This window comes from Gadus morhua, chromosome 2 (assembly GCF_902167405.1).
Source record: "Gadus morhua chromosome 2, gadMor3.0, whole genome shotgun sequence".
NCBI classification, from domain to species: Eukaryota; Metazoa; Chordata; class Actinopteri; order Gadiformes; family Gadidae; genus Gadus; species Gadus morhua.
In genome coordinates this window covers 14,815,940-14,825,680 of record NC_044049.1, presented here as the reverse complement: position 1 = coordinate 14,825,680, position 9,741 = coordinate 14,815,940, and the positions used below count along the sequence as shown (strand labels likewise).

Genomic DNA, 9,741 nt, shown 5'->3' with positions numbered 1-9,741 from the left:
AATCACGAATATTTTGAATTGTGCGTCCTTCTAATGCGGAATGTTCTTTTTCTTTGCACAATGCACATTGAGCGCTCATGACCAGAAGTCCGTTCAGAATGTATGGCTTCATGTGCTTCATCACAGCCTTTGCTTTAGTTTCCGACCACGGTCTCTTCACACAGCGCCTCCTCTCGGATGGAATGTGTTTACCTGTATTGAAAAGAGCAACAAATATTAACTTTGTATACAATGGTAGCTCCAGGTCCTGTCTGTTGAAGTTCAAATATTGAGTTTTACATCTTTAGGTTATCTCCATAGTACCCAGGGGGCAAAACACCCATTGTTGGGGAAATCAGAGATTGGCTGCTGTAAATAGTTGTCATCCAAAATACATTCTATGATGTCTTAGGATCATAACCAAACACAAATAAAATACTTTTAGCCTAAATCAAAATTGTCTTCATTTTGATGAGGCTCAAAACTAAAGTGATTTTCCACATAGGCTATTCATTTGGGGACAGTGTCAGACTTAAAGGAGCATTTCACCGCTGGAGGCATGAATATGTATTGAAATTGGGTCCTATATGTAGTCGAATAAAGAATAAAATTCTAATTTGGTGCCGTCTTGACCGAGAAAAGGCAGAAAGTGACTTTTTGGCGCTTGTGGATTGAAGACAACAACTCCCACCATGCAGCACGATGCACAGCTTCGCTGGGGGCCACTCCCGCTGATCATCTCCGCCTATCGGACACCTCCTTGTTCCATCTACTAATGGAAGAAATCAGCGTGGAGCTTGACCCGACGTCACTGGCAGAGAATAGTGACGCTTGCACAGAAGCATACAGCCGACATCTTTCTTTATTCTGGGTGGAAATAGTAGCATAGTTACGCCATTAAATGCGTTTATGTCAAAATAATTTGCGAGAAATGTGCATTTTACTTTCATAATGTTCGCTCGTTGAATGTGAAGGATGTTTGGTTTGATAGTTATGACGAAGAGGGAACGCTCCATTCACTTGCATGGACAGCGTCTCTGGTTGCTAAGCAACCTCAACGTCTTGGCGGACTATCTGCTGATCAACAACTACGAATGCTGGAAACACACCAGACACACCATGTGAAGTTATTTAACCCGATTATTGTTATTTATATCCGAGATTATTTAATCTAACCCGATCTAAAATCTATCATGCACCCAAACACGGCGGCGTTTGGGTTTCCTACCTCGGACTCCTAAATCCAGCGCAGCCACAGGCGCGTTGGCACGTTGAACCATTTTTGTGACAAACAATGATCAAGCGTCAAGTTAGGCACGTTACACGCGTTTGGTGTGGCCGTAGCATTATGCGGTTTCACCCAAAAAATCGGCTTCGTGTGGACGGGGCCAAGAAGGCGAACACACGTCACCAAGACGGGGAGACAGCGCCAGGCGACTTACGCCACTATCTGCCAATGGATCGTGGATGCCTGGGCTGATATAACAGTCTCAACTGTGATCCAAGCATTCACGAAGGCAGGAATAATCACTGAACTGCCAGGCAACAGCAGCGACACTGACTCGGATAATGACGAGAGGGATCCGGACATGTTGGATGCCGTACTCGCCCAACTGTTCAATTCGGACACACAAGAATTCGAGGGATTCGTAGACGGGGAATGAACTGAAAAAGTGAGCTTATTGTTAAGAGATATTGATATTGATCAGATATTGATGAGATATTGTTAATATGCACATTAACGTTTGAACATCGTTACCATGGGAGTGACCGGAGTTGTCAGAACGCTTAATAAAGTTTGACTTTATCTGACTGTTTTGTTGACATTCCCTTTAGCACAGGTCGGTCTAGTCGATGCACAACGCAACCCCAGTCAAACGTTTGACTGCAGTATCTTCTATTCTATGCGCCTTATAATCCGGTGCGCCCTATATATGAAAACAGTTCTAAAATAGGCCATTCATTAAAGGTGCGCCTTATAATCCGGTGTGCCTTATAGTGTGGAAAATACGGTAGTCCTCGTTTGTATTTCTTTCGAAATGGTGAACTTTTGCATGGAGCCATCTTCTATGTCAGATCCAGTACCCTCCGCCAATGTACTTCAGTTTTATCAACAGCCTCTGTTATCTTAGCTTCAGACGCTGTGGATGTTAGTTTCTGCTGGTGAAGTCCCACCCACTGGCACTGCTCTAATAGGTCTGTAGCGTCAGTGGGTCCCACCCCCTTGAGTTTACCGTTAAATTGCATAATGTTACGCAATGCGGGAATGGTCGGTAAAATAAATAAATCAATTCAGTAGCCTAATTTTCTGAAAGAATTCAGCTCTCCTTAAGTGTTTTTTTTCGGCTCTTTTTTCTGCTGTTTTGTAATAATTCAGACAAAATCTTCCTCTTGAAATAAGTCAGCGACACACTTTTTTTGTTCGCAATCAGTCCGTTTGTGTAAAGTTAGCGGATCAGTCCATTTTGATTGGAAGCAGAGTCCAATGACAGGTCAAATGCCCCCTTTCAAACGCCCCTTTTGATAGGGACACGCACAAAGCCTGAAGCTGAAACCCTAGTTCAACATAGGAGGTTGATAACCGCCTTCGTGATACCAGTAAGCTCTGAGCGAGGGTTTGTGTTATATTGAACCAGATCAAGAACAGGCTCTGTTGATTTTGCTTTGTAGTATACTAGGGGTGTGGCGATACACTCAGCTCACGAGACGAGACACGATATTGGGTTCACGAGAACGAGACGAGACGAGATTTTAAGAAAACTACAATGACAAAATATGTGACTGGACCAACAGACTTTTATTTAACCAAGTTGCACATGCATTTTTAAATGTTTTATTATAACTCTTTACATGCATGAAATTGAAACTAAAACTACAATTTATAAAAGTTAAAGTAAAATAAATTAAATTAAATAATTCTCTTTTTTTCAAGTGCAAAAATGTTGCCAAACAAATTATTTAAAAGTGGCGGGGGCATCTTTGACGGTAATACAGGTATTTTCCGACGTCATTCTGGCTGTCTTTAGCTGTGTTCGAAATCGTTCCCTATACACTCACTCACTATTCCCTATATAGTGTTCATGATATAGTGCACTATACAGGACTGTCTCAGAAAATTAGAATATTGTGATAAAGTTCTTTATTTGCTGTAATGCAATTAAAAAAACAAAATGTCATACATTCTGGATTCATTACACATCAACTGAAATATTGCAAGCCTTTTATTATTTTAATATTGCTGATTATGGCATACAGCTTAAGACCACTCAAAAATCCTATCTCAAAAAATTAGAATATTTCCTCAGACCAAGTAAAAAAAAAAGATTTATAACAGCAAAACAAAATCAAACATTTGAAAATGTCAATTAATGCACTCAGTACTTGGTTGGGAATCCTTTTGTACGGATTACTGCATCAATGTGGCGTGGCATGGAGGCAATCAGCCTGTGGCATTGCTGAGGTGTTATGGATGCCCAGGATGCTTCAATAGCGGCCTTTAGCTCATTTGCATTATTGGGTCTGGTGTCTCTCTGCTTCTTCTTCACAATACCCCACAAATTCTCTATGGGGTTCAGGTCAGGGGAGTTGGCAGGCCAATCGAGGACAGTAATGCCATGGTCAGTACACCAGTTACTGGTGGTTTTGGCACTGTGGGCAGGTACCAGATCATGCTGGATAATGAAATCCTCATCTCCATAGAGCTTTTCAACAGATGGAAGCATGTAGTGCTCTAAAATCTCTTGGTACACAGCTGCATTGACTCTGGAGTTGATGAAACACAGCGGACCAACACCAGCAGCTGACATGGCTCCCCAAACCATTGCTGACTGTGGGAACTTCACACTGGATTTCAAGCAACTTGGATTTTGCTCCTCTCCAGCCTTCCTCCAGACTCTAGCGCCTTGACTTCCAAATGAAATACAAAACTTGCTTTCGTCTGAAAACAGGACTCTGGACCACTCTGCAACTGTCCAGTGCTTCTTTTCCATAGCCCAAGTCAGACGCTTCTTCCGTTGTCTTGAGTTCAGGAGTGGCTTGACCATGGGAATACGGCTATTGTAGCCCATTTCCCGGACACGTCTGTGAACAGTGGCTTTTGATACCTGGACTCCAGCTTCAGTCCACTGTCTTTGAAGCTCCCCCAAATTCTGGAAGCGGCTCTTCTTCACAATGCTGTTAAGGCTGCGGTCCTCTCTCTTGGTTGTGCAGCGTTTCCTGCCACATTTCCTCCTTCCAACAGACTTTTTGTGAATGTGCTTTGAAACTGCACTCTGTGGACAGCCTGCTCTTTTGGACATTTCTTTTTGTGTCTTACCCTCCTGATGGAGGGTGTCAATGATGGTCCTCTGGACAGCAGTCAGGTCAGCAGTCTTCCCCATACTTGTGATTTAGTTTACTGAACGAAGGTGAGTGTTTTTTTTTTTGTGTTAAAGGCTCAGGGAAACCCTTGCAGGTGTTTCGAGTTGGACGATTCAAGTGATTAGTTAAATAGCCTGCTATTATACTTTTTCATGATATTCTAATATTTTGAGATAGGATATTTGAGTTTTCTTAAGCTGTATGCCATAATCAGCAATATTAAAACGACAAAAGGCTTGCAATATTTCAGTTGTGTAATGAATCCAGAATGTATGACATTTTCATGTTTTTAGTTGCATTACAGAAAATAAAGGACTTTATCACAATATTCTAATTTTCTGAGACAGTCCTGTATAGGGAACAAACAAACGAGAATTCGGACACTACGCTGAACATTTCTAAACATCATTTGCGTCAGTAAATGCGCCGGGTCTTTGTGTGACGTGATGCGCCCACATCATCTAACAAACCGGGCTGGAGGTTGTATTTTGTAAGTTTTTTTTAAATTAATTAATTAATTATATAGTGCATGAAATTAACCACTGAGAATTCGAACACCACTACAAAATGGCGAGCACCCTATATAGTACACTATATCCGTGATAGGGAACGATTTCGAACACAGCTTATGGCTGCTTTCGATGCTTCCCCTGCTTCCCCTCCTTCTCCTCCTCTTCTTTTCCTTCTCCTTCTTTAGTTTCTGGCAGGCTAGATGTAGAAACGGCGCATTACTGCCCCCACAGGCGACAAATAGAAGTTTGGATGGCTGAAAAATCTCGCGAGACAGATTTTTAACGCGACGGGTAATATCGTCAAGTTTAATCTTGCGAGATCTCGTGGCACGAGATCTCGTCACACCCCTATAGTATACCCCTCTGGTCAACAATTTCTAAAACAAGTTAAAAACATATTTTAATTACCCCTCATCAGAATAAGTGTACAGTACATGGTCTACAATATGACTGCTGTGGACATGGAATCCAAATACCTTGGATTCCAGTTTCTTCTGAATTACCAGATTGAACAGGCAACGGAGCGAAATCAACCATGTCACCTGAAAATCATATTGTAGATTGTAATGCCAACATTCAGAACTGGTACCCAGAGGCCTAGCAACAAAGCAGAACAGGACAGGTGTTAGCATGGATATTCACTACTATTCAGCAACAGAGGCAAATCTTCCATGTCACCTATAAATAGTTTAGATTATAAGGACAGACATTAAGATGTTTTTATTTGGGGCCTGGCAGCAAAACAGCAGAGGCAGGGATGGGAATTCACTGACTATACCTTGGATGACAGTTTCAGGAGGAGGACCTGGATGATTGGGAGTAGGGGCGAAATCTTCCACGTCATCTGAAAATCATATTGTAGATTACGATAGACTTAAAGAATTTTTTCTTAGGGTCCTAGCAGCACAATTGTAGGCGTGGAAATTCACTATGACAATACCTTGGATGCCAGTTCCAGGAGGAGGACCAGGATGATTGGGAGTAGGGGCAAAATCCTCTACGTCATCTAGGGCTGCAACTAACGATTATTTTAATAATCGATTAATCTGTCGATTATTTTTTCGATTAATCGATGAATCGGATATAAAAAATAAAAAAAAACATTGTAATTGCCGCATCTTTATTCAAAAACGGAACATTACTTCAAATTCACAGTGCAGACTGAAGTGTAAAAACACCAGGTTAATGCTCCAACGTCCCGGAACTGTTAAAAGTAATATTAAATAATAAAATTAAAAAAATATAACTGGGATAACACAAAAAAAAAACATACAATGTATGATATACTTTTATATGTATATAAGGGATGTCCATAGTTAACCGGTCAAACCTATTGAAACCATTTTCGAGACTCCTTGAAATAGAACTTGTAATATTGCTTTAATTGCCGATAAGATGACGATGGTTCAAGATAGGACATTAAACAGGTCATAATTCTATCTTTACTATCTATTTTATATTACTGGGAAAACAAGTTTTCACCAAAATCTATTTTTTTTTTCTTTACTGCTGCATTTGAACGCATCAATCATATTACTGAGCCGATCTGAACACATCACATTTGACACTGTTTGTGACCATTGGTTAGTTGTTTTTTTTAAGCTAAATAGCTCTGTATCCTGCCGATTTTAACATGGATTTAAAAACTGCATTACTATTTTTAACTGACGGGACTTTCTACACCGTCCGGTTGTGTGATTACTACCGCTGCTTTGAATGACTGTTGATGCACGCGGTGCCGACTCCGAGCCCGTCTGCACAACGTCTGCAGCAGCAGCAGCTGACAGAGATTTCGGTTGGACTAGAAGGATACTGAGTTGAGGGAGTTGTTTTACCCAAAGACAGTGAAGGTACAACACTTTTATGTAGGCCTACAGTGCAGTTTTAAGATATGACCAAAATACAAGCTGTGGTCGCTCACACAGCTCGCTGCGGGCGTGCATGAACCGTGAACCAACCTGTCGGCGGCTGGCTGTAAACAGTGCTGCGCCTATGAGTAACTTATAGAGGGTTTTCACCGACGTCACGTCTTGGGCAGTAACCCGGATGCGCGGCCATGTTGGAGGCACTCGATGTAAACACTGCGCTGTAATGCATGTAAACTCTGCGCTGGATAAACGAAAACGCTGCGATGGATAAAGGTCATAAACCCAAGAAAAGCTCGTCAAAAGGCGTTATAGATGCAAAGGCATACAGGGAAGGACTTGGACCGGGCGAAAAAGCACGATATTTGAGGAAGTTAGATTTGATTGGTGGTGCAGATCCCTACGAGTTGGCTCCCTCGTCTTGGATCAATGACGACCCGGAGAGTCTTCCGTCTGTTTGTTATCCTGACATCGTCAACTACCTGGTTTTCTCGCCAAGCCCATACACAGCGGAAGACAAAAGTACAAAAGTTTGGAGGCCTATAACCAGATGGTGTGTGGATGGGTGAGGGAGATTCAATACCAAGTCATCGACGACAGATGTGTTGCGAAGGCCAAAGTAAGTAATGCAATAATGTCTTTAATCAACCTAACCATAACTGTATGATATCATTGCAATACCCAAGGTGTAGCCAGGTGATTCTCAACCGTTTTTCATTTCAAGGACCCCCAGTTTGATATGCAGTCCACAGACCACAGTCTAGATTGCTATGTACACTGTACACTATCAACTTTATTTATAGTGCATTTATCACTATCAGAGTTTATAACCTCTGGGGGCCTGTGTGGCCACATTGTGAACAAGTGATGCAGATAAGCCTAACTGTTATTCATTTTTTTAAAGTGAAACGGTGAGAAACTATTTTGTTATTCTTACTTATTTGGTTGTCATGTCTTTTATTCAGGTTCTCCATTCTCAATCAATCCAAGAAATACCCCTGGAACCCTGGATAATCGCTGAGAAGTCTGGTCGGATACTTGGAGCCCACTGCACGTGTATGGCTGGCCTCGGAGAGACGTGCACACATGTTGCTGCATTATTGTTTCTCATAGAAGAAACAGTGAAGTTGAGGGACTCAAAGACAGTGACGCAAGAGAAGGCGTATTGGCTGTTACCTACTGCACTGTCTAAGGTGGAATACAGGGAATGCCGGAAGATTGACTTCACTGTAACCAAGAGGTCTCAAGTAAAAGAGCTGGCAGGATGAAATGTGCTGCTCTTGGACAGCCACTTGAGGACCCAAGTGATACTTCCACTTCTTCTACTGTTACAGTTGGGAAACCGCAACAGCCAACCAGTGATGAACTGTCATCATTATTCAGTGCTCTTAGCGCGACTGGATCAAAGTCTGCTATTTTGTCCCTGATTGAGCCTTACTCTTTGGGACAATGTTTTGTTCCAAAATCAATTGGAGAAAATTTACCTCTTGTGTTGACAGAATTGCGAAAAGACGAAGCAGTTCACATGGACTATAGTGAGCTATTGTCCACATGCAAAGATGTTGAAATTTCTGTTTCAGAGGAGCAAGCAAAGGCAAGCTTCCTCTAAACTGTGGTTTAGATTTCGCGCTGGTCGAATCACAGCATCTAAAATGAAAACTGCATGTTGCACTGATCCAAAACAGCCAGCTCAGAGCTTAATCAAAAGTGTATGCTATCCTGAGTCAGACAGATTCACATCAAAAGCCACTACCTGGGGATGTAATCATGAGAAATTTGCACGTGATATGTTTATAGATGTACATAAGGAATCTCATGAAAATGTTAAAGTACACGACACAGGTTTTTTCATAAATCCAAGTGTGCCATTCTTGGGTGCTTCTCCCGATGGCCTTGTTTCTTGTGATTGTTGTGGTGTCAGTGTAATTGAAGTGAAATGTCCATTCTGTGTGAAAAGTGACATGTTGGACAGTGTATCCTATTTGGAGAAGGACAGTGAAGGGAAACTTGACACTTAACCGAAACCACCAGTATTTCTACCAGGTGCAAACTCAACTTGGGGTGTGCAAACTGGAATCTGCCTATTTAGTTGTTTGGACAGAAAAGGATTTGCATGTTGAGTGCATTTTATTTGATGAAGAGTTTTGGGACACAATATGCCAGAAAAGCAAGAATATTTTTGACACAGCCATTATGCCAGAGTTAGTTGGCAAGTTTTACACAAGGCTTTCATCTACCATGGCCAATGTGTCCTCGCAACCTGGAGTATCTACCTCGGCTGAATCACATGGCTCTGATTGTGCTGCAAGTGCCAGTGGCCAAGAAGAAACCTGGTGTTTCTGTGGCCAGGTTGAGTTTGGAAAGATGATTTTGTGTGACAATGCAAAATGTCATATTAAGTGGTTTCACTACTCGTGCATTAATGTCAAGGTTGCACCAAAGGGAAAATGGTATTGCCCAAAGTGCCAAAAGCTACCTAAGTTTGAGCCAAAAAAGGGAAAGAAACCTTTGAAGTAAAAAAACAAAACTGTATTTTTTAGTGGACTGTTGTGAAGTTACGCACTTCAGGCACTTTATTTTAATGTTGGTTAAAACAATATTTAATTTATTTAGAAACGTGTACCTTTTTTGAAACTGTTCTTTAAATATTTTTAGCATTTGATTTCAAGTTAGTGAGATTTTGCAATGCTATACTGACAAAAAAAGTTGTAAAACAAATTACATACAAAATTATGTTCGCACTATAGTATACTGTATATACTATAATTTATAGTACTGTATAGTTTATAAGCTATCTGTTCTGATAACTGTGGTTTTCCTTTAATAAATCTGTGTTCTGATGATAGTGTTATGATGTGTTCTCTTCCACAACAATACATTAACAAAAACTGTAAATTAACAACCATTTATAAATAATTTTAGGCTATATAGTCTTTTTATTGACAAAGTGCATATACAAATATTCTTCAGTCAAAATCAACAATGGATGGGCAAAGGTTCACCAGAGCACAACAGACAAGTCCAAT

At 41.1% G+C, this 9,741-nt stretch overlaps 1 long non-coding RNA gene across 1 annotated transcript; it reads left to right on the top strand.

Moving 5' to 3' along the window:
• Positions 1-6,843: 6,843 nt before the first annotated feature.
• On the top strand, positions 6,844-8,621 carry LOC115557701 (uncharacterized). The gene is made up of 2 exons (XR_003979228.1): positions 6,844-7,334; positions 7,681-8,621. It is a non-coding gene; the product is annotated as an uncharacterized LOC115557701 (long non-coding RNA).
• Positions 8,622-9,741: the final 1,120 nt, after the last annotated feature.